The sequence below is a fragment of the Mesoplodon densirostris genome, chromosome 14 (assembly GCF_025265405.1).
Source record: "Mesoplodon densirostris isolate mMesDen1 chromosome 14, mMesDen1 primary haplotype, whole genome shotgun sequence".
In the NCBI taxonomy this organism is placed as follows: Eukaryota; Metazoa; Chordata; class Mammalia; order Artiodactyla; family Ziphiidae; genus Mesoplodon; species Mesoplodon densirostris.
The window spans coordinates 36,121,695-36,147,432 of NC_082674.1; the positions used below are offsets into that span (position 1 = coordinate 36,121,695).

At 43.9% G+C, this 25,738-nt stretch overlaps 1 long non-coding RNA gene across 1 annotated transcript in view; it reads left to right on the forward strand.

Annotated features, from left to right (window-relative positions):
* Positions 1–25,738, forward strand: part of LOC132502120 (uncharacterized) — a 42,226-nt gene that overhangs the window by 9,025 nt on the left and 7,463 nt on the right. Inside the window, exon 3 of the long non-coding RNA XR_009534395.1 lies at positions 22,141–22,381. This is a non-coding gene — a long non-coding RNA (uncharacterized LOC132502120). The remainder of the gene's footprint in view (positions 1–22,140; positions 22,382–25,738) is intronic.

Consider the following 25,738-nt stretch of genomic DNA (forward strand, 5'->3'; position numbering starts at 1 on the left):
GGGGGGTAGACATCCAACATTCATGTTAGGGAGTGCCTGGAAAGGTTAATCTGTGTCAGCTGGTGGAGGGCCTTGAATGCCGCGCTCAGGAGTTTGGTCTTTATCCTGCATTTTCCAGTAGGCTTGGGCGGACGGTGAGTGGGAGCGACTATGAAATTCACTTAGCACCGTTATCTCAGCTGCCTGCCAAGTAGACTATTTAGTCCAATTCAGAGGCAGAGCTTTGTTGAGCATTGAGAAGTCACTTGCTCCGTATGAATCCAATCACCGCACCTCAAAGAGGGAACACAGAGCCGCCTCTGAAAAAGCCTGCCCCACACTCTGACAACTCAATTCATGAATATGCTTTTCCAATGTCTGACACTGCTGCTTAGCAAAGATATTATGGGACAAATCCTTGATTTGACCTTTTGTATCTCTATCCATCCCACTGTGCTAAAAGCAATTACGTGCATCTTGTGTGTGTCTGCTGGTATGGGAAGTCACTTAGCCAGGGTCCTTTTCACACTCCAACTGTCCTCTCGCTCATTCCTTCCCCCTCTCACCGCAGCAGCACAGCAGGCCTCCTCCCGCTGCTTGGCAGGCTCTGAAATGGCATTAGGGGGAGGTGAGCAGGGATGTAAACAGGTGGAAACAGTTCTGTCATGGTGATTAGCATTCCCTCGACCAGGCACAGCTCCAGATGAAAACACGGGGCTACAGGGACCAGGGAGGAGAAAGCTGGCAGTGGAGTGTGAGGCAGAGGAAGGCTGAACCCACTGTCAAAGGGCGGCCAACCTTCTACACAAACTTCCTATGAAACAAAGCAAGCTCAGTGTCAGTGTGGTGGTAATGGTCCCTGTCTAGGGATAGGTGACCCATCAGCCACCTTCTTCACCTGTAGTAGATTTATGTGTGCTAGTGTCTGTGGGATTAAGTGTGTGTGCAAGTACCCACATATGCGGCTGTGAGAATGCACAGTTGTCTGTGGGTGTCTGCATGTTGTTGTGTGCTTTCCAACACCTGTGTGAATGCCTGTGTGTTATCTATGTGTATGTGCTTATAGGTCTGGATGCCCAAGAGAATGCATGCTGGTATCTGTCTATATATGTCTGAGGATGCATATATGGAGCTTGCATGTATGCATGACTGCATGCATGGCACGGTATATTTGTCTGTGTACAGTCTGTGTATGGGGCATTGTTGGCCTGTATGAGAAAAGGGCTGGGTGCGGAAGAGCGCCCCATCCTTCATTTTGATGGAGCGGCTCAGCATGACCATGGAAACCACTCCAATCCTGGCCAGGAAGAGGAGCCTTATTTTGCTAAATAGCCTAAGGGTCTGGTCCTTCGGGAACTGATACCCTCGACTCAGTTCCCCAATTCCCCCAAACTCGAGCCCTGAATGTAGTTGAAAGACAGACTCAGAGCTAGGGAAGATGTCCAGGAAGACAACAGAGGGAGAGGGTTAGAATGCTAGAGGCAAAGACCCTGGAGAAATTGGGAGAAGATCGAGGATCTTTTTTCTGAGTTTTTGTATGTAAATAATTTACCTTGGAAAAGTGAGCTGGCCTCTTGGGCAGGAGGTAAACGCAGACAATAAAATAATGGTGAGTAACGTGATCTGCTCCCAGCCCAGGCTCACCCCTGATTGAGCTGAGGCTAAACTGGAGAAGGAGAGGAAACAAAACTGGCAGGTGGGGGAAGCTCATCAGAGCTGATCTGGACCATCTCCGCTGCCTGGAAGGGCTCTCTGCTCCCAGCCCTAGGCACAATCACCTGATGGTGCCGCCATTGACTCTGGAAACTAGGGCAGAAAGGAGAAGATTAGCAACGCCTGCAATCAGAACTCTATATTGTTACCCAAAAAGACCTCCTAAACACAGAAGATTTTACTGCAGTTGGAAGTTTCCTGCCACTCCAACTTCCAATCAGCAATGTGTGACCCGGAGTGATCTTATCACCCATTCCAGGCCACCTCTGAGCCGCTCAGATTATTCTCAAGGTAGGCAGGGGTTGATGAAACCTCAGGGTCAGGTTGTCTGCTTTTAAAATCATCCAAGAGTCTCACTCAGACAGACCTTTTATGATTACTCATTGATTGCTCATTGTATGCAAGTTAAGAATAGAGATAAAAAACAAAATAAAAATTATCCATGAGGATACAACCTGGAAATAACCAACATTTAACGTTTGATGTGTATCTTCCCAGGCTTTTTTTCTCCTTCTGTATGTCAGTATATCTATGTATATCTACGAGCTGTTTTATAACTTATTTTTTCACTTATTAATATGTCAAATATCATTTCATGTCAACGAAAATCTATACCATCTTTTTGTAAATTTATTTATTTATTTTAATTTTTGGCTGCGTTGCATCTTCATTGCTGCAAGCGGGCTTTCTCTAATTGCGGCGAGCGGGGGCTACTCTTCATTGCAGTGCGCGGGCTTCTCATTGCGGTGGCTTCTCGTTGCAGAGCACAGGCTCCAGGTGTGCAGGCTTCAGTAGTTGTGGCATGTGGGTTCAGCAGTTGCGACTTGCAGGCTCAGTAGTTGTGGCACACGGGCTTAGTTGCTCTGCGGCATGTGGGATCTTCCCAGACCAGGGCTTGAACCCATGTCCTCTTCATTGGCAGGCAGATTCTTAACCACTGCACCACCAGGGAAGTCCCTACACCATCTTTTTAAATGGCTGCTAAATGTCTGATTGCATGGGCATACCATAATTTATTTAACCAATCTTTGTTTTTTAGATATTTAGGTTTTTCTTTTTCTTTTTGGTCCAGATTTTAAATTTTGAGGTGAACTGGGGTGGGTGATGCAGGTTCCACTCTGGGGACTGGAAGCTGGAGTTGCAGGAAGCTGCCGGTCGTTATGAAATCTACAGTGTTTGGAGGGCTTTCTGGAGTGATGTGTGTGTATTATCTGACTGCAGGCACTGCTAACTTTCTCTGGGAAGCTGCCTTTCTGTCCAAGTTCCAGACACAGTGTCAGCATCACTGGGGCGCCTACAGGGAACAACCACTCTCTGCCCTCAGTCCTTCCAGACAGCAGAGAGGGCCAGAACAGAGAGCAGAGACTTCCAGCAGACCTGCTCAACCTCAGCAAAGGGTTTTTTCCTATTCTGCATCACTCACTCTGGTTTTTATTTCTACCTGGATCTCCTAAAAGTTTGTTTTGTCTGCTTCTGCTCCCAAATAGGAGTTCCTTACAATCAATTCTGTTTAATCAGTTTACTCATTCATTTAGTCCATATACATTTATTGAACACCTATTATGTGCCATTCCATTGTGCCGGCACCTGGGGAGACAAAGATAAGTAAAACACAGTCCTTGGCCTTCAGATATTTCCTGAACAGAAGCAGGAAGCAAAGAGATAAAGCCTGAATCACAGCTCTCATTTTCCAGACTCAGGTGAACGCCTCCCTACTCCGTAAACCCTCCCCAGGCAGGGGGCAGGGCTTCCCCATCGTGACTCCCACATCTCAGCCACCACAGCCCTGACCACAGGATGGTCCACAGTTGAGACTGAGAGCCTCTCAAGGCCAGGGGCTGGATTCTACCTACCCCCTGTGCCCAGTGCCTGAACAGTGCTGGATACGCAGCAGAGAAAATGCTTAGTGAGTATTACATAGGAGAATGCAATGTGCTCACCAACAACAACCAGCCTTGGCCCCACTGGATCATCATTCCAGTCATTTGCACTGATAACCAGTCCCCTCCATTCCTGCCAAGGATCTCAGCTAAGCCTGGGGGCTCTGAAGCCAGAGTGTGTGGGTTCAAATTCTTTTTTTTATACTTACGGTGTGATCCTGGGTTAGTCACCTAACAGATCTGTGCCTCAGTGTCCTCATCTATGAAATGAGGGTAAGAATAGGACCTACCTCGTCACCATGTGTGGTGAAGATTATATGGTTAATACTTGTAAAGCACTGAGAGCAGAGGTAGACACATTGTAAGCTCTCAATAATGGCCAGCTGTGACCATTACCGTGATTCATGTTTCAGCCAAACTTGCAAGGCTTGGGTTCTTGTGATTAACTCTTTTGATTCTTTAAAAGTAGCTCTGCTCTTTCAAGTTCCTCTCCCCAGAGACCTGGACCGTGCCTCCTGGAAGCTATTAAGCATAGCTATTAAGCATAGTAATGCCCTGCATTACTCTCCTGCATCAGACAAAGTTCTTGGCCTCCCTGAAGCACATGTCTCAGGGATTAAAGGAAGGTCTCTGTCCTCCCACCTTTGTATCAATACAATGGAAATCTGACTATTGGCTCCAAGATGGCCTTTATAACTTTTCCCAGGATCTTGGAAGCCCCACTCATGCTAATGGGGTGTTGGTGGTCTGCAGTGATGTCTAAGCTTCTGAGGTGGGCACATAAACTCCCAGGCACAGTGGCACATTGTCTCCCATCAAAAGAAAATGACGTGTGCTCCAGGTTGTACATCTAGGCTTGGGAATGGGTTGCATGGAATTATGCACATTCTCAGAGTCCTTTGTGATTGATCTACAGTACACTTTTTAGCAGGGGCTTGTCTGGAGTTAGGAAAACTATGTGGGGCTCAAGCAAGGCAATTCCTTGATGTGAAGGAGGTGAAGTCTGTCCCTAGTACACTCATCTGTCCAATCGATGAATTATTGATTCATTCAACGAACATTCTTTGAATGACTACTATGTACCAGGCAGTGTCTGGTGCTGGGATGGTGCCAAGTCCAACATAGAACCTGTGCCCTTGGCGTTCACAGTCAGCTGGGGATACAGGTGATAAATGATCATATTATACAGTGCATTATGTGCTACGATTCGGGAAGCACAAGGAGCTATGGGGATTCATGGCAGGGGCATCAAACCCAGACTGAGATGAGTAGGGAAGGCTTCCTGAAGGAAACAATGTCTGAACTGAAATTTGAAGGGTGAATAGGAGTTAAGAAGCCAAAGAATTGAGCACAGTATGTCTAAAGGCCAGAAAGCAAAAGAGAGCAGGGCGTGATGAAGGGTATGAAGTTGGGTGCCACAGGACTATAGCCTTACAAAGGCAAGAGTGAAGAGAGATAAAGCTGGGGAGGCAGGTAGGGGCCAGATCCTGACGGCTATTCTGAGTCTTGTTGAGGAGCTGGACTGTGTTTCCTACCCCCAGGCACTTATCCCATGTCCCATTCTTCCTGATTCCCAGGTATGATGTTTGCTGATAAGGCCTAATACCTATGGGGAAGGTGGAGAGAGGGGCTGCATTTTAGAAGGGACCTCAGAGGAGGAATAAAAAATTTTGTCTGAGAGAATGACAGCCAGTGGGATGGACATTTTGGAAGTGAGGAACCCTGCCTAAATCCTCTTCAAGCTGCAACTTGTAAGTAGCTGCTTGCTTCTAAACTCAGGGAACAAGTTCTTTTGTTTCTGTTTTTCATAAGAATCAGGTGGACCAATTTTTGCCCCATGAGGACACATAAGCCTTAATCCTGTGCACAGTGTGAGGAGAGAAGCCAGTGAGCATGCAGGAGCAGTTTTAAATAGACTTAGTGAGGTGTGTGACAGGGCCTCAAAACACCAGACAGCACATAGTGGACATTAAATAAATAACTGCTTAACTTGCTGACATCATTTCCACTAACCATCCTCAGATGTTCACCCTTCCTGAGTGCCAGGCACAGAGGACAGTGAGGGGGCAAAGAGCACGTGGTCTAGCCCAGCAACTCAGACATCTCCACTGTCGGTGCTCATGGCACGTAGTGTAAGTGCACATGGCGGCACACAGTGGTACTGAGGCCTGACCAGTGGATGGCTGAGACAATTAGAGCTTTGGAGCTCTCTTCTGGACAGTTTCCTGGAGGAGATAGGACTTGAGGAGGGCCAGAGAGTATTACCCAGGCGGAGAAGATGGGAGTCAAGGATGGGAAGGTGGCATGGGTTTTGCTAAGAGCTGAGAGGAGTAGAGGGAGAATGGGAGAGGGAGTGGGACCAGGGTCAGCAAAGGCATGGGCAGAAAATGCAATCCCAGCCAACCACAGCTAGGTTCTGCAGTCAGCTGGACCGGAGTTTGAACCCTAGCGTCACCTCTTATAAACTGGGTGAATCTGGATAAATTACTTACATTTTGTGAGTCTCAGTTTTCCTCATCTTTAACACTAATAAGAACTCAACTAACATGAGGAGCAACATGGTATAAGCCCTACGCTACCGAGGTTAAGAGCAAGGATTTAGGGGTCAGAGAGAACTGGTTTCAGCTCACACTCAGCAAGCTACTATTTATGTGGATTTGGGTAAATTAATTACCCTCTCCAAGGCTTACTTTCTTGCTGGTCATGGGGATTGTTGTAGTAGATGTCAAGATGAATGAATGAGGTAATGCGGGTAAAAGACGCAGTGCTTGGCATCTCCAGCATGATTGGGTGCTAATTACTAGGTAATAAGGTGAGAGGAATCCAACTCCAGGAGGAGGGGAGCGTGAAAGCAGTGCATTGCAACTTCTGCAATTGCTCTTCCGGGCTGGAGGGTCCAAGCCTAGAGGCTTCCTCCCATCCCTGTTACCCAGTGGCTGGAGGCTGCCTTAAGCAAAGCATACGATCTACCAAACTGCGGAGCGCCCCTAGAGCTGCCAAACCAGACATTACCATTACCATAAGAACAGCATGGGTCCCAGATTGACAGCTGAGTGCTACCATCTGTGTTTCAAAGGACAGGAAGAGAGTAGTCTAACCAATCAGCTACAAAGGGCTGAATGTGAACGCAGATGCATGGGTATGGTGGGCAGTGTTGAGTGAAAAGAGTGGGGAAAGAGGAGGTGACATCAAGATTCATGAAGTTCTATTGACCTGGAAGTGGTGAGAAGTCAATGCTGGTTTCTAGTGGAAAGTTTTATTGTGGATCAACATCTAAAGAACAAAAGGGTTTGACGTTTTCCATTACAGACAGCTCACTGCTGTGTAGGTTTGGCTATCATTTTGTTTTGCCTCCTGAGGCAAGTTAATTTGCAAGCAGAAACATATTCTTTTCCCTACCTGGAGTTGGATCAGGTCTAGCTAGATTAGAGAGGGTCCGTCACGTGGGAAATGGAACACAGGGCAGCCAGGGCCCCGGCCCCAGCCTCTGCCTCCTCCTGCCCTGCACTGCTTTGAAGCATACCCATTCTGGCTGTGTTTATTTCCCTAGCTGCCGTTTCTACCTCCTACTTAAAAAGGACCTCTTTCATTAACATATTTGTTTATGTTTGTTTTTTACCCTAAATTGTTGAGTGCCTTTTAATGTGCTAGTGTTGCATCAAGTTTTCACACTCTGCTGGGAAAGGCAGACACCTGTTTACTGCAGGTGATAATTGTTTTTGTAAGGGAATGAGCAGGTGCCATAGTTGCTTAGAGGAGAGGCTGTAATAAACATCTCAAAGTGCAGTGCCAACACCCACTGCCTCTCTCTGTCCTGAGCCCCTCACTGGAGGGCAGAGCAGGGGTCAATATGGAGAGAACACCCCCTCCAGGGGGACCTGGGAGTACTGGTACCCTCAAGCTCAGTGACAAAGCCTGGGTTAAATGTTTCTGTCAATTGCTTTTTTGTTGTTGTTTTTGGTTTTGTTTTTTTTGGCCACACTGCACAGCTTACGAGATCTTAGTTCCCCGACCGGGCCCATAGCAGTGAAAGCACCATGTCCTAACCACTGGACCAGGAGGGAATTCCCTCCATCAGTTGCTTTATCTGCAAATCTTGGCTGCATGTCTTCTGTGTGCACAACTGCATGCTCGATGTTTTTGTGTCAGGAACTTGGGTAAAGAGATCGTATCGACGGTCTTCAAGGGGTTTATAGTCTAACTGGAGAGTTTAAAAACTAAGATAGCAAACAGATGTGATGGGAAGGGATTTTTTTCTCCTTCCCTTTTGTTCTTGGATTTGGGTGCCTAGCAGGGTGGGATGACAGAAGATGAGAGACCCTTTTCTAGCACGATTGGGTACAGGCTGCTCATGGCCCAGTTTGAGGGAGAGCCATTCACATAGACAGTGGGTGACCCTACAGGAGGAGTCCCGGGCAGTGCAGAAGGTCAAATAATTTTAGAGATTCCATTCCCTGACAGGTGACCATGAAGCCCTCTTTCTCTACTTGCCAGGGTTCAGGATCCAGTGCCCTCTAGAGTGGCTCTATTCAATAGAACTTTCTGATGATGTTCTTTGTCTGCATTGGCTCATACAGAGGTCACTAACCATATGTGCCTAATGAACGTTTGAAATGTTGCTAGTGTGACTGAGGAACTGAATTTTTAATATTATTTAATTTTAATTAATAATCTAAATAGTTCCATGTGGTGTGTGGCTACCATTGGACAGCACAGCTCTAGCGTGAATCTGTGTGGATTGAAGGGTAGATAGCCTAACAAGAACTAAGACCCCAGACATGAGAGCAAAGAGGTAAAAAGACTCATGGACTGTTGAGGAGGAAGAAGATGTAAGCAGTTCAAGCGTGAAAAAGTTTCCTCTGCCAATCACGAGGGAGCAGACTTTTAAATAGGACTAAGAAAACCAGTGCAAAAAAACTAAGTGGCAGGTCACATATGTATGATTTCGTTTACATGAAATGTTCAGAATTGGTAAATTCATAGAGTCAAAAAGTAAATTAGTGGTTGTGAGAGGCTGGCAGAAGGAGGGAATAGGGAGTGACTGCTTAATGGGTACAGAGTTTTCCTTAGGGCCATGAAATGCTTTGGAACAAGACAGAGGCGGTGGTAGCACAGCAGCATGCAGTACTGGATACCACTGAATTTTGCACTTTACTATTTTTATTTTATTTTATTTTTTTCAGAATTTATTTAGTTTTTATTTATTTATTTTTTGGCTGCATTGGGTCTTCATCTCTGCGTGCGGGCTTTCTGTAGTTGCAGTGAGCGGGGGCTACTCTTTGTTGCGGTGCGTGGGCTTCTCATTGCGGCGTCTTCTCTTGCTGCAGAGCATGGGCTCTAGGTGCGCAGGTTCCAGTAGTTGTGTCTCACGGGCTCAGTAGTTGTGGCTTGCGGGCTCTATAGCGCAGGCTCAGTAGTTGTGGCACCCGGGCTTAGTTGCTCTGCAGCATGTGGGATCTTCCCTGGACCAGGGCTTGAACCCATGTCCCCTGAATTGGCAGGCAGATTCTTAACCACTGTGCCACCAGGGAAGCCCCATTTTGCACTCTAAAATGGCTAATTTTATGTCATGTAAATTTTGCCTCAATTAAAAAAAAAAACCAATTAGGTGTCAGGGCGTGGGAAGGTTGAAGGTTATTACTGAGAAAAACAGGTGAATGCTCCTACATCGCTAACTCTCCTTGTGGTCTCGAAAGAGATGATGTATGGTGAACACCCAAAGTAAAGGACTTTTATACATTCTTCAGGATTCTGTGTGAATGTGTGTGTGACCACCAACATGTAAGATCATTTAGAGCCTAGGCTATCCTATGTCTTCCTATCCAGGACAGAGGTGTATGCTGGCATGGTCAAGGAGTATAGTTAGCAATGACCAAGGACTAGACTATGAAGGGGAAATGATATCAATATGGCTTGAAAGAATACAACCTCGGTCATTTGGGTTTTGTTAGTTTTATAGATTTGAGGGCTTGAAAGGACCCAAAGAGATCATTCGGCCATTCCTCTTCCCCTGGACAGTACCACTCTCAAGTGAAGGTGACCAGATGGCCCAGACTGGCAGTTATAGAAGTACTAGTAGTAGTAATGACTTCCATTTATTGAGGGCTTACTCTGTGTGCAAGCACTGTGCTAAGCACATCACACATATTTTTGTGTTTAAATCTCTCCACAAGTACGTACTTCACAGGTGAGAAAGCCAGTCCAAAACACTCATTCAAACCAGAAAGCATCAGAGCCAGGATTCAAATCCACAAATCTCTGACCCCAGAGGCTATGCTCATAACTGCTACTCTACATTGCTTCTGATATACTGTACTTATTTCATTATGTTTCCTGGGTAAAAGTGACATCCTAAATGGGAAAAAGAAATCATCCCTTTGCCCTGCCTTATACATTTCCTCTGCCATAACTTTGTTTGATTCTCCTCTTTGTCTCTCAGATTCCACTCACCCTTCAAAGGCCAGCTCAAGCCCACAGTCTCTGTGAAGCCTTCCCATTGTCATTTTAGAGCAGAATGGTCCCTCCCACCTCTAGATTCCTGTGGCACTCTTTCTTTAGTTTTTTTGATAGATTATATTTTAAGTGTTAAACTATAATAAATTTTACTGTACAGTTCAATAAATTTTTGTGTATTACCTATATGGCCATCAGATCAAGATATCAAAGGTTTCTAGCACTCAGAAGATTCCCTTGTGCCTTTTACCAGTCCATAATCCTCATTAGACTTCTATTACCATCTGTTAATTTGTCTGTCCTTAAAATTTATATAAATGGATAATATAGAATGTAGTTTTGTATCTGGCTTCTTCGCCCTGTGATATTTGTCTATGATACTCATCTATGTTGTCATTTAACAGCATTTTATTATTTTTTTTGCAATGTAGTATTCCTTTGTATGAACGTACCACAATTTATTTATCCATTTTCCTGTGGATGAATGTTGGGTTTGTGATGGTTAGTTTTATGTGTGAACTTGGCTAGGCTATAGTACGCAGTTATTTAATCAAACACTAATCTAGGTGTTACTGTAAAGGTAATGTGCACATGTAGTAACATCTACAATCAGTTGATTTAAGTAAAGGAGATTGCTCTTGATAATGTGGGAAAGGCCTTACCCAATCAGTTGAAGCCCTAAAGAGCAAAAACTGAAGTTACCCAGAAAAAAAAGAAGTTCTGCCTAAAGACTGCAGTGTTGGGAATTCCCTGGTGCATGGCTCAGCCAAAAAAAAAAAAAGACTGCAGTGTTGACTCCTGCCTGAGTTTCTAACCTGCTGACCTGCCCTACAGATTTCAGACATGTCAGCCTCCACAATTGCATTATCCAATTTCTTAAAATAAATTTCTTAATATATGTATGTATATGTCCTATTGGTTGTTTCTCTGGAGAACTCTGGCTAATACAGGGTTGTTTCCAGATTTTGGATATTATGTATTCATAATATATATGCATATTCTTATATATGTGTTTTGGTGGACATATACGCTAATTTCTCTTGGTTATATCCCTAGAAGATAAATTGCTGAATCATAGAGCTTCTTTTCCAAATCACACACATGATTATTACTGACTGCCTGGAATAATCGGTTACATATAAGGTAAATTGGTTAGGGCTAAAAGGGACTGTAGAATTTGTTTTGTCCATATTCTTTACTTTCCATGGGAGTTCTTTACTTTCCATGGGAGAAAAGTGAGGTCTAGAGAACAGTTATCTGCCCATGGTGATAGAATTAGTTAGGTACATATTTAATTATTGCTGGTAGAATATTTTGGGCTGCAAAGAACATAAAACTGAATTCAAATTAGTTTAAACAATAAGGAAATGTATTACTTCATACAAGGAAAAATTCACTGGTATGGGAGCTTCAGGACTGGTTAATTCAGCAGCTCAACAATATCATCAAAGATCCAAATTCTTTTCACTGTTCTGTCATCCTCAGGATATCGGCTCTGACATCAGGCTGGTCCTTGCTTAGTCAAAAATTGAGTACAGAAGTTCCAGGCATCAGGCACATCAATGTCCAAAGGAGGAAGAGTTTGTCTCTTCTTTTTTTTTTTTTTGCGGTACACGAGCCTCTCACTGTTGTGGCCTCTCCCGTTGCGGAGCACAGGCTCCGGACACGCAGGCTCAGTGGCCATGGCTCACGGGCCCAGCCGCTCCGCGGCACGTGGGATCTTCCCGGAACCAGGGCACGAACCCGTGTTCCCCTGCATCGGCAGGCGGACTCTCAACCACTGCGCCACCAGGGAAGCCCTGTCTCTTCTTTTTGTCTCTTTTGGAAGCAAAGAATCTTTCTCTGAAATCCTCCAGCACATTTACCCCCACATCTCTTGGTCAGAACTGGGTCAGATAGTTACCCTCATGTCAATTACCGTCAAGGGGAATGAGAACCTCATGACTGAGTTAAATTGATCAAGGTTTATTCCTGGATCAAGGATAGAGTCTTTCCTTCTGGACTCATGTGGGAAAGAGGTGGATATTTGGACACAACTGGGGTTCTGCCAGCAATGGAAGAAGGGAGGATGGATATTGTGGAGTTAAGTAGTAGTGTATCCTACATTAGTATGCCCAGGTAGCTTAAAACCTACTTGAGGACAGAAACAGTTTTGCACTTTCTTGACTCCTCCACAATACCCATGAAGATAGTCAGGGGCCTCTAAGGATTTCTCTGCTAGTAGAGGACAGATTATTTCATTTTATTTTATTTTAAATTCATGTCCCATTTTACATATATAGAGTAAATAAATGTATATTCACCCAATCCTTAAAGGTTCTGAGTGTGGTTTTCATTTTTCTTGTATTTGGGATTTACTGGGTTTCTTGGACTGGTGGGCTTGTAGTTTTTATCAAATTGGAAAATTTTCAGCCATCATTCCTTCAAATAGGTTTTTCGTCCTCCCCTCTTTCAGGGACTGCAATTATACATATATTAGGCTGCTCAAAGTTGTCCCAAAGTTCACTGATGCTCTTTTTATGTATTTATTTTTATTCTTTTTCTCTATATCTTTCTTTTTAGATATATATTTTTCATTTTTTGGCTATATCTTCAAGTTAGTAATATTTCTTCTGTAATGTCTAATAATCTGCTGTTATTCCCATCCAGTTTATTTTTCATATCAGATGGCACAGTTTTCCTTCCTAGAAGTTTGATTTGGATTTTTTAAAATGTCTTCTCTTTCTTCCCTTAATTTTTTGAATATGTGGAATACAATTACAGTAACTGTTTCAAGGTCCTTCTCTGCTAACTCTAATATCTGCATCAGTCTGGGTCAGTTTTGATTGATTATTTTCCTTTTTATGGGTCGTGTTTTTTGGCTTCTCTGTGTGCCTGGAAATCTGTGATTGGGTCCTAGACATTGTGAATTTTACCTTGTTGCCTGCTGGATATTTTTGTATTCCTCCACCCAGTAATGCCAGGCCATCATCTAAGGCTTTTCTCATTGTCTAGAGGTTTATGTTTATCTTCTTTTTGGTAATTTTGCTGGGAATATACCTTGGAGATCACAGTAGTTTGTCACTCAAGTATCTATTTAAAATCAGCAGTGCTTATTGCTCTAACAATTTGTAAGGGATGAAAAAAATTTTTTTTCATCCTACCCTTCTAGATTCTTGGCTGGGGCTCTGAAACAAAAGACATTTTAACAAGATAAAAGCATAGACATTTATTTAATATAAATTTACATGACATAAGAGTTTTCGTAAGGATAAAAAGACCCAAAGAATGGTGAAACCTGAGCATTTTTAGGCTAGGTCTGATGAAAAGTGGAAAGTTGTGGAAAAATGTGATGGGACAAAAGGGTATAAGCTAAGAGTAGTAAACTATGGGAAACTTAGCAAGGCCTGTTCATTCAGCTTTTTCTCTGTGTCCCTCTGTCTTCGGATATAAAAATGCCCCTTATCATGTTTTGGGGTAGTGTGTCCTGAACCCCATCAAACTCATTTCATCAGACTCAACGAAAATTCAGATGTTCATAGATTCCGTGTTGATTGGAGAGTGTGTGTTGCTGTCCCTCTACAGAGATGGAGAATTATGATTGTTTTCTGCCCTCATAGGTAATATGTGTTCCCAGCTTTGGGAGAGCAAGGAGCAAGGAGCCACGGCTTCAAGTTGCCCCTAAAGACTCTTCTCATTCTGGGCCTACACTATGATTCCCCTGGTGGGCTGTGGAGCTTTCTTCCTTTAGGGCAGCAAGACAAGTTGAATGAGGGTGGAGGAGAAACAGATCATTCCTGAAATCATGCAGCAACTTCTGTCAGGCCTAGGAGAGAAGAACATCTCAAAATTCATCTGCAGAAAGGGAAAAGAGAAAGTCCACTCACATTGGGGAAAATGCCACAGTTATAACTGACCAACAGAAGCTCTGCCTGAGTTAGGAGTGCAAAACTAGACCCTTTGGCTTTACCATTGACTGAAATCTCTGTAGTCTGATCTCTTAGTAAACACACACACACACACACACACACCCCTTCTGACCCTGGTCCTCCCCCTTACATCAAGGGGAGGGGATGATTGCATCATGGTTCTCCCTGGCACACACAGCACACCAAGTGTTTGCCTATATTCAGCCAACATGAAGTCACCGAAACCCTATGCCCACTAGATGCAATCAGTGCTTTGTTATTTGTTGCTCACGTGGTTTCTATCCTGACTGCTCTGCATAGTTTGCATCCTGAGATGAATTTAAAAGGACTGAAAAACCTTTTGTTGCCGGGAAAACTGTTTGGGGAGTAGGAACTGAAATCCCAAGTCAATGAACCCCCTGGAAGGGACCCTGAGGTGAATACTAGATGTCTCCCGTGGGCCAGGGAGACCTCAATTATCCTCCTCTTTGATGGCAGGCTGAGGAGGGGGTGTTGTCTATATTCTATTCAATTGGCAAAAGCAGCCCGTCTGGTCACTGGCTCCCAATAATGGTCCCAACTCCACTTTCCTTCCAGCAATCAGGAATGACACATGGAACATAAAACACAGAGCAGCAGGGCTGACTGCAAGTGGACGAGGGGTGGGGTGCTGCCTACAGGGTATGGTTTCAGAGGTTCAGCCTGTTGGCTATTGCCTCGGTTTTACTCTTGGGGCCTCCTTCCTCTAGTTTAAGGCTCTGAATCTTGTGTGTGTGTGTGTGTGTGTGTGTGTGTGTGTGTGTGTGTGTGTATCAGTGGGAACATTAGCTTAAGAATCCCAATTCTCAAATTTTTGTTTCTCACACATTTTCCTCACTTTGGATGACAAAAACTTACTCCTATCAGAGAACCCAGTTTTGTTTTATTTAACAAACAAAATAACTTCAGGGGAGTAGGCAAAGAAATAAGGCAAACACTATTGAAAATCTTTCTCAAGTAGGTAAGGTATTCATAGAAGTATTTTACATAGTAAGGTAAGATATTCCTGAGGCCAGGGATCCTATACAATATTTAGAAGCCAGTTGCCATTTCTTTATACCCTAGAACATTACCATGCTCTTGTTCTCTGTGTCTCATTTCATCAATTAGGGCTTTTGTTCTGCTCCTAAAAATCGATATTTTTATGATGAAAAATATATTAAAATAACTTAAAAAAATCTTAAACTCTATTTCGAAAAACATTTTCTGAAAGTACTGTTTTTATACCACAGATTTGATTAAAAGTGAGTAAAGGGCTTCCCTGGTGGCGCAGTGGTTGAGGGTCCGCCTGCCGATGCGGGGGACACGGGTTCGTGCCCCGGTTTGGGAGGGATCCCACATGCCGCGGAGCGGCTGGGCCCGTGCGCCATGGCCGCTGGGCCTGCGCGTCCGGAGCCTGTGCTCCGCAACGGGAGAGGCCACAGCAGTGAGAAGCCCGCGTACCACAAAAAAAAAAAAAAAAAAAAAGTGAGTAAATATTTCAGAAAAGGATCAACAAGCCCTATTTCATTTATTAGCCAAATAAACACAGATTTTAGTAGGTTTAAAATATTCATTTATTCATTCATTCAACAATATTTACTGAGTACCAGTGTGAATAATAGTAGCATGCTTTTCATTTGTGTCATTGCTTTATGTCTTTCGTTAAGTAATCATAATTTTTGTAACTTCAGTAACAAGTATGTTTCCAGTATCATACTTCCTCCCTTGCAATAGAGATTTGGTGAACTTATTAAAAATTTATCTCTGGACAACATTAAAAAGAAAATGAAAGCAGCCATATAAGCTGAACTCACCTCATATGGCAACTTGAAGTGGCCTCAGCTATTGATGGCACATCATTATATCCCCATGGACTGTGACAAAGAGGTCCAGACAATTACCAACACAACTTTTTCTCTCTCACAAAAGAAGTATGCAAATAAGATCAGGTGCACTCATTTCTGTGGGACCATTGAGTCAATTTAGAATTATTAGTTAGTAAAGTGCCTCAAACTTCAGCATTCTATTATTGGTCACAAGTTAATTTCCACATACCTCACACTCTAGTGGGAATAGCTGTGTTGGCTAGGAACCAGTCATCAACACCTCAGTGTGAATGAAGATCTGAGAGGAGATTCTAAGAGATGAAGTGAGGTAGAGAGGAGCGGAGAACAGTGGGTACTTGGAATGGGGAGGGGGCACCCTGGGGGGAAAATGTCTCTAACTTTCTAGTTTTGCACAGAAACCCTGGTCTCTGGAATAACCTCCCTAGGTCCTAGTCCTACTTTCTCCAAAATCATACAAACTTAGTTCCTTACAATTACGATTCCTATTTTATTTCTACTAATTGCTGTGATTACCACTACTAATTACCAGGACAGAAAAGGGAAGTCTGCTCCTTTGAGAGCTTTTATATATTGACACTCATTAGAGTGACCATTTCTGGTTAAGTTTTTAAATGCTTTAAAACGGCTGCAGTGAGGTTGGGAGTAAATATTGTTGCTATAGTTTTAAAATATAAATAAATAAAAATAATAATTCCATTAGTACAAGAGTTAAAATATGCCATAGAAGAATTGGCAATAGCTTTTACTACTATAAGTATATAGTATATAGTATATATACTTGAAATTTTTTTTAAATTTCATAAAGATGATGTATTTCAAATCTGTGTGAAAAGGATAGATTGTTCAATAAATGAGGTACCTATTTGAAAAGAAAATAAAGGTGAATCTCCATCTCACCTCTTATATAAAATACATTTAAAAAGATCTACAATTAGAAATAAAATAAAGGAATCCAGTAAAATTCCGAAAGATAAACTGAGTGTGTATTTTTATAATCTTGGAGTAAGGAAGATCTTTTTAAATAGAAACCCTCAGGAAAAGATTGTCAGTTGGGGCTTTTTTGTAAGTCAAAATGTCCCCACAGGGGAGAAAAAGTCTCTTTATTCCACAGAAACAAGGATGAAACAATAAGATGAAATACACATACAACATTTATGTACAGTGACCATAATGTTTTATGTATTAGAACAAATAGTCCTATTTTAAAAAAAATGGGCAAGGACTTGAACACAACTTTCCCCAAACCGTTGAGCACAGTAAGATGCCAGATGAAGACATTTTCGAGGTCACCAGCCCAATGCCCCATTTTACACAGGAGGGAACAGGCTCAGAGAAGTTCAGTGACGTGCCTCATGTCATCCAACCCGTTAGTACAGAATTAATTCCACTTGACCTTGACAACCATCTATAGAGATCTTTATACATCAAATGTAAACAAAAGAAGGTCAAGTTGCGGCCCTCCCCATTCAGACCTGCACGTGTGGCCCTTGGGAAATCATCACCGAGAGCACTGGAGAAGCAAAGGGACATCCCAAGGCTCCATTTGCACTCTTGGCTGCAGAATTCCAGGGACCCAGCTCATCTAGTTGGCTGCTCTTACAGCAGCCTTCAGAAGCTTGGGAAGTGAGGCACTGAGTTAAAAAGACATGCCAGGTCAGCCCCCATTTGTTTGGAAGACAACCTCCAGCCCAGATCCGTTAAAGGTCACTGCCTGCAGGGCCAGGCCTTGCCAACAACGGATGCAAAGATCAGACCTGCCATCCAGGAGTGGACGATGATACAATCTGAATGGGAACCAAGAGGAGGGCAAAGAAAGCAAACTACGTACAAGCCTAGTGGCTTCCGTTCTCACCCAGGTCAAGGGTTCCCTAAGTCTAGCCTGCTCACAGCTGAAGGCATGGGAAATAAGTATTATAAGGGAAATAGGTAGTATACAGATAGATTTAACTTTTCTAATGGCCTTGTATTTGTTATTGAAACAAATGTATGTATAAAAAACATAACTGGAAAATCACAATCATGATTTCATTTTATGTTTTTTAAGGATGAGCCTGCAGTGAATATTTGTGTAAAAAAGTGACTTCACTTAAGAACAATAGTAAGCAATTAATGGTGCAGGTATTATTTGAATATGGCAAAAATTCTGAATGAGATATGTAAATGACTTAAGTTTGAGAAACACTGACATACTCCATTTTTAATAATTTTTTTTTACCAGCCCTGGAAAGAAAGACATTTTACAAGGACTGCCAACCCATACATACATACATTTATGCAGCTGTAACAAAGATTTTGAGACATGATATTTAACTCTATTTGTGTGATAGACTCTGGACCCTAGATTCATCTTAGACTCCCCATTGCCTTTCTCTTTCCCTTTCTCTTTATGTTTAGTTGCCTTGAAGTCCTTCCTGTCAGTTCTGCTTCTAAAGGCTCTTTCTTCATCCCTTTTCCATCTTCAGTGCGTTATTCCTGGTCAATGTCCTCATCACCTTTCACCTGGACTATATCCTAACTTCTCTCCTTCCCTCCAATCCAATTTTTCTCCTTCAATCCACCCTCCACACTACTGCCAAAAAGGTTTTTCAAAAACTCTGATCTAACCCTGTTGTGCCAGTGTGCAGGATTAAAAGTCCAAGCTACTCAGTAAGGCTAATTTAAAGGCACCTGGTTGTTGGTTCCTGCTGACCTTCCAAATCGCAATACTGGCAAAATCAGGACTAGAAACCCAGGTTCTTCTCGACCTATTATGCTGCCTCCTCCAAGAACCTCTCCTTGTTGTTTTCATTCCACACGTGATACTTGCATGGGTAAGTCCTTGCCTTTCTGGCACAGGGAGTTTTAAGGAAACCCTGTCATGAGACAGAACAACATAATGTCACAAGTAGACAAGACACTTACAAGGGTACTGTGTCCCTTGTCCATTATGAACACTGAATGTCATAAGTGTAAGGCATAGAAGGAGATAGGGATGGAAGTGAATAAAAAGGAAATTAAAGTGTCTATTAGGCAATATTGAATTCACGTTGGAAACCACCAATACTGCATAAGGATTATCTTGGCCATCCTCACTTTGCAATTCTCTCACAAGAAGCAGGTGTCTCCAGTGAGCAGACAATGACTCACTGGTTAAATTCTGGTGTGGAGCAGTTTAGGAGAGTAGAGTTTATCCCCCTCCCCTCCTCCCCCAGGTGATGTTGGACTTGCCTTACCCAATGGAATATTAGCTGACAGGACACAAACAGAGGCTCAAACGTGTTTGTCTATTCTGACTTGGCCTCTTGAATTGACCACCCTATGCCAGGAGAGGAGCCATTCGCCTTCCATCCTGGGTCTGGAAATGGAAGTAAGAGGAGCAGACCTGTGTCAGACCGAGCCCAGCTGGGATCAGGCCAAGGCTGCCTTGCAGACCTATTCACAAGAAAAGTAAATGTACGTTGTCCTCAGCTACTGAGATTTTGAGGTGGTTTTACAACGCAGCAAAAACCAACTAGTCCAAAAGTAAAGCGGTTTTTGTTTTCATCAAATTAAAAATCAACTCTTTGTTTTCCTTTTGTGGATCATCTACAGGAGGAAAGTAATAAGGACGCGGCTGACCTTCTCCTAGCCCCCAGCACATTTCTAGGGCATCTCCCAGCATGCCGGTTGCATAATGCGAAAGCTCCGCAGCCTCATTCTCACATTAGCCTGACGAGAAAGTAAATTAGGACTGGTACACTCCTCACTCCCTCCCCCACTCAAGTCACGGTGACGCTCAAAATAAAACAGAAAATCCAGTGGCCCTTTGTTTTTAGAATATCCACGCCACTGTCTCTTCTTTCAGAAACTGGGGATTGCTTTTATCAGGGGTCTCCGGCGTTGGGGATCCTACCCCCACGTAGTTCTAACCGTAATTTTTTCTAGCCAGAGTTCATGATGCCCGAGTCCTTTTATAAAAGGAATGTTCCCAGAAGGAAGCCATCAGGGTCAACGCCACAATGTCCTATGGCCTGGATTACACAGACCTCGTTTTCCTCTAGCTGAGGTCGCGGTGCAGCTTCTTGCCTGTCTTTTTAGGCCCCTCTGTGTTTTCCTTCCCCTGCCCGCGTCTCTACAGCTCTCGCTCCCGTTTTCACCGGTTCCTTCCACCGGCTGAGGACCACTTCCCCGCAGCACGGAGCCTCCGCGCCTTTGAGGACGCTGTCCTCCAGGTGGCAGTAGAGAGCTGCTCCCTACCCAGCCGCTTACGTCACCTTGTTTACCCGGCTCCGGGTCATTTTTAGATCTAAGATCACAGGATGTTAATTGGGCCAATGATTTCCCATTCATTTTGGCAAAAGGCCCTTCTTGTGGGCGTCGGGACAAGGATGATGCCCTTCTTGACAGTGAGATTTTGCTGCGGGGAGTACTTATTTGCAAAAACTTGGAATTTCATCTTTAGGAGATGGGAAAGCAGCACGTTGGTCTGTGGTATGGGCTTGTTTTGGGGTCACTAGTTTTGGAGCCGAACCAGGGTGGCGTTAACTAGGGACAGAGGGGAGTCATCGCCAAAGCCAGCTGAGAGCCCTCAGACAGAGTCTGCCTTTTTACTTCCCCTTCCTCCTTGTAAAATAACTACTCAGCAGGAAAGCATTAGGACTTTGGAACTTGGAGAAATAAGGAAAACGGCTGATTTGGTCAATTTATGTCCTGATACATTGTGGGGAGACGCCTTGAAGCTCAGGGACTGGGAGGCTCCTATTTCAGTTGCCTTCACCCAGAAATTGGATCTGAATATCTCATTGTTATAAATCACAAGTTTCATGGGCTGGAGCTTTTCATCCTAACAACAACAAGCATCACTTATTACTCCTTATTTATTACTTCTACGCTACCCAGCTACTGGTGAGGAAAGGTGAGGCACAGAGGAGCTGAATGGCCTAGCTCACTCTCTCATGTCCAAGTTCTGTGTATGTTTTGCAAAAGTAAAACCTTCAGAAGCCCTGGGATCTCTGCTCTTTCTGTACCAGCTTTGGTGGGTAGGGGATGGAAGGAGCTGGGAGTTTGTCTGTGACTGTACAAGAGGTAAAGTAAACAAATAGAATTCCTTAATCCCTTACAAGAAGAGAGTAGATGCATCTTACGCTAAGGGAAAGAAAGAAAAACTATAGAGTAATGTAAAAAATAAACGGGCCTCCAAGTTTCTTAAGTACCTGTTTTCCCCAACCACCTCCCATCTCACTCATCCTTTTACACACTCCTGCTGCTGCTGCTGCCACAGGAAAACCAACTCCTGGAGAGGGCAAAGTCCCTCTCCCTCAAGCAGTGTGCAATCCAGCAGAGTAATCACGCTGGCCTGGAGAAATAGATAGTTTTCATGCAGCCAGGAAGGGAAGGAAAATTTAATTCGGTTCCGTTCAACGACCATTTCTTGAGCTCCTAATCTGTGTCAACTACTCAGACAGGCTATATAGGTTATAAAGACATGAAAAAACATGGTTCCTGCCACTGTGGAACTTCAAGTCTAGTAGAGTTTATAGTCATAGGGAGTTTTTTGTTCCATTTTGAAAGCGCATAATGAAAGAAGAATTGAAAGAGACAGAACAATAGAAAGGGAGAATGTCAGGCTTGGAAAAACATTCCTTCGCTTTGGCGTCTACTTGAGAGTGGTGCTGGGACAGGGCCTGGCAACAAAGGCAGAGATGCTTGGTGGAGAACAGGAGCCCCCCACTCCAGGCACCTGGAAGTTCTAAGGAGGCCGAGAGAGGCGGAAGCGGGAAGCTGCTTGCTCAGGGTCAAACAGGGCATCGAAGGTCAGGGATTTGGAGCCAGTCAACAAGAATCATGTAAACCTCCCGGTATACATCCAGGGCAAGCATTTAGATCCAGCTTCAGTCTCTCACACTTGTGAATAGGAAGAAATCTGTGACTAGGAAGACATAAGTGGCCCCAGGTCCACTTATCACCAGTAAAATCATCTTTTTGAATGCCTTTTGTTAAGAATTTGGTGATAATTCAGATCCATCCTAATCACAGGGAGGAGCAAATTAAGAGAAAGCAAACAATAAAATTTTTAAATTTTTTACAGTTATATAAAAATGTTAAAAGATTTTAAAAAACTTTTTGTTTATAAAACAAATACAGACAACAGCATAAAACAAATGTACAACTTAATACATTATAGGGCAAATGCCCTAGTAACCTTCTAACAATTCAGGAATGGAGACAGAATCATGTCAGGAAGAACTTTTGTTTTTAAGATTTTGTATGCATTGTAATTAATTTATTTATTTTAATGTTTATTTTTACTTTGAAGTATAGTGGATTTACAATGTTGTGTTAGTTTCAGGTATACAGCAAAGTGATGCAGTTATAAATATACATATATCCCTTCTTTTTCAGATTCCTTTCCCATATAGGTAGCAAGAACTTTTTAGGCCACAGTAACTGCTGCAGCTTCCAAGGACCAAGTCGACGTGTCACTTGCAGGATGTTCTGAGACCTCCAAGGAAGAAAAGGGCCCTTCAGTCATCAATCAAGCAATATTTATTGAGTGTATGTAATAATGCCACATACCAAGTATAGGATCGCATCCCCACACATTTACCTGAAGGAGGTGAGAGAAGAAAGAAGCCAGCATTTAGTGAGTGCCTACTGTATGCTAAGTGCTTTACCTATGTTACCTCTAAAAGAGATCAACTAAGCGTTAACCCTCACTACAAGTCTGTGAGGCTGGTGTTATCCCCCCTTTATGGTTGAGGATACTGATGCATGGAGAGGTGAAGTAACTTGCTCACAGTCACACGGTAAGTAACAGGCAGCTGGCACTTGAACCCACGCAGCCTGGCTCCAGAGCCATTCTCCTTACCATCTCTCTAAATAGTATGCTAGAAACTTCTGTTTGCCCTCTTAGGTCACTCTCCAACATTCTCCACCCTGCTCTGTGCGGCAAACCGTATCAATGGGCTCCCTTACCCTTAGGCTTCTAGTTGGGTTTAGCACGGGGTATCTCAGGCAGGAGGGCAGAGGGAGGGGGAAGCAACCGTAGGAGGGCTGTGTCCCTTGATGCATGGTCAGAGCTCTTATCAGGTGGCTCTAAGCACACAGGGTACTCTCTCCAGGTTCTGGTGACCGCATCTCCGCTCCCCACTTCAGGCCTAGGGGTGGTCAAGTAGCTGTTACTTATTGCACTACCGCTGCGGTTTCCCTACATCCTGCCCACACCTTTGTAAATAGCCCCTTTATTCAACTCTCCTCAAATTACCCAATTTGAGTTGCCATCTGTTTCCTGCCCAAGTCTGGCCTGATATAAATAGGAAGTCAGGAAAGCAGCAGCTCAGAGGCCCCTGTCCCTTTGTGGGCAGCATTCCTCATGGGTATAGGACAGTTGCAGGTGAATCAAGACCTGTCATTTGAAAGGCTTCAGAATGGTGTGTGTGTGTGTGTGTGTGTGTGTGTGTGTGTGTGTGTGTGTGTGTGGCCTGGCACTGCAGAGGGAGGTTACCCCCAAAACTATGGGCTTCCTGAGTCAAGACAGACCACAAGCAGTTCTGTTGGTTTAAGGAATCCTAGGCCTTCTGGGAGAAGAGCTAAAGGGAGGAAGCAGAATGTGTGGGGAAGATAAGGAGAGGGGCTCCCATTGCTGTACTGCCTGGGTTCAAGTCCCAGCTCCTTCCCTTACCACGTGTATGACCTCTGGCAGGTCATTTAACATTTCCATGCCTCAGTTTCCCCATCTATAAGGTGTGTTCGTAATGGTAAATTACTCGATAAATGTAATGTCTGGCCCACATTAAAGGTGATATTGTTGAGGGAGCTCAGGAATAAATTTTTTGACCTTTGAGAAATTCAGGTCAGATTCATCTTCCCCACCCTTGGGAATGATGCAGTGGGAAATCAGGAAGCGAACTGTGTGAAGCAGATTGCCATAACTGGGATCCTGGGAGAAGTATGGAATCCCAAAGGAGACTCAGAGCATGGAACCCTTCCAATCAGTACCTCTTGGCTCTGTCCTGGATTAGGCTGCTACTTAAGAGCACACAGAGCAGATGTCCATCAGAAGACCAGAGCAAATAAAGTAACTGGAAAGACCTCACACTAAGAGAATGAAGAACCTTCTTCTTCTCCCCTTCCCAAAAGCTTCCCTTCTGTAAATATCACTTCTCTCTCCTGCACTGTCAATTTCTCTGTCTCTAAAGGACTGTTCCCATAGGTATATAAAGATGCTCTAATATCTCCTATCTGAAACTCTCCTTTGATTTCATATCCGATTCCATTTCTCTGATTCCATTCACAGCAAAACTTCAAAGAGTTGTCTGTAGATACTTCTTCCCCTCCTATTCTCTCTTTGGCACAATCCATTGGCATTTCACTCCCTACTGCTCCCCCAAACCTCTATTCTCATGGTCATCCAGTAAGCTCCACATTGCTTCAGCTAATGGTCACCTTACGATCGTCCTTGGCTCTCAGCCGCATTTGGCCCAGTGGGATGACACTCTTCATGTCAACATATCTTCCTGCCTCGGGTTCCGTGGGTCTCTCCTGGATCTCCGCCTTCCTCTCCAAGTTTGTCAGCGTGCAGTGGCAGCAAGCTTGCTACCCGAGAGCTCTCGGGGTGTGGGGTGTGCAGAGATTAGCTCATTTATCGGTTCTTCACAGTGCCTCAGGAAATGTGAAGAAACTTCCGTCTTCAGTAACCATTAGATGCATGAGGCTGATGGGAGTTGGAGAAAAGATGGGGAGCCAAGGGGAAACACTGGAGTCGGTGCAGGAATGACTTCTAGTCTATCTGACCTCGCAGCCCTGGGAGCTCCCAGCAGTCAGATGCTGACATTCCTCTCTGCATTTGTATGGTCCACTGGCCCTTATTATTCCTGTTTTACAAGGGAAGGAAGGAATGGGATTTATTCATCTTCTTGGACATGGACATGTAAGGAGAGGCAGTGCCCTGATAGGGTACTGGGCAGAAGAAACCTCCACCCTTCCCCATCCCTGTCCTGCAGTGTCTCCAGAAAATTAAATCCAGTCTACAACACTTTCCAAACCTTTACCAGAATCAGTCCTCTCTTGAGCAAACTGGATTGGACTTGGGACCAGAGCTTAGTCCCAAGAGATTAGCACCAAGAAGGAAGATTTATCATCTACTTAAGAAATCCAGAGGTAGCTTCAGGGATGGCTGATCCATAGTTCAACAATGTCAGAGAGGCCACACATTCTTCCATTTCTCTGTTCTGCAGCCCCAGCCTGTCTGCCTTGTCTGCAAACAGTCTTCCTCATGATTTTAAGATGGTGGGCACAGTTCTAGGTGTCACATGGAAACACAACAGCATCCAATAGCAGAAGAGGACTGTCTCTTCATATGCCTTTTTAAGCAAGGAAATCTTTCTGAGAATTCCCTCAGCAGACTTATCATCATATCTCATTGACCAGAATGATCTTATGTGCTTATGTTTGACCAAGAAGAAGACAATCACCGCAGTTGGTTGTTTCCGTCATATTTTATTCCTGAAGCAGGAAGGATGGTTATTGTCTAGACAGCCAGCCAGTCCCCTGCTCCATTGTTTGTTTAGCAACATCCCAAAAAAGTCATCTTCCTATTATGTGCAGAGGCTTTGGAGGCACTGACATGATGGTTTAATGTCAACCACTGCAAATGTAGAACCTAAATGCTAGAGATCTTGACTCACAGAGAGGAGGTGTTCAGGGAATGTGCTCTGAAGCAAGGTTCCTGGGCCAGGTTCATTCATGGCCAAGAAGCAGCAGTCTTGGAAGCAGGGCTTGCCAAGGAAGTGAGGGAGCTCCCCAAGCTTCAAGCTGGCACTCAGCTCCCAATTACGATTCCAGAATTATTAGCTTTAATTCTGTGAGAAATGAGCATGTCAAAGCCAGAAACCTATGAATTAAAATGTTGACTAATCGAGCTAATTATAGTTCAGTCATCTGAATTTTCACACAATGAGCCCGAGTTCTCATGAAAGCCTTCTCTTGGGCAGGAGGCTTT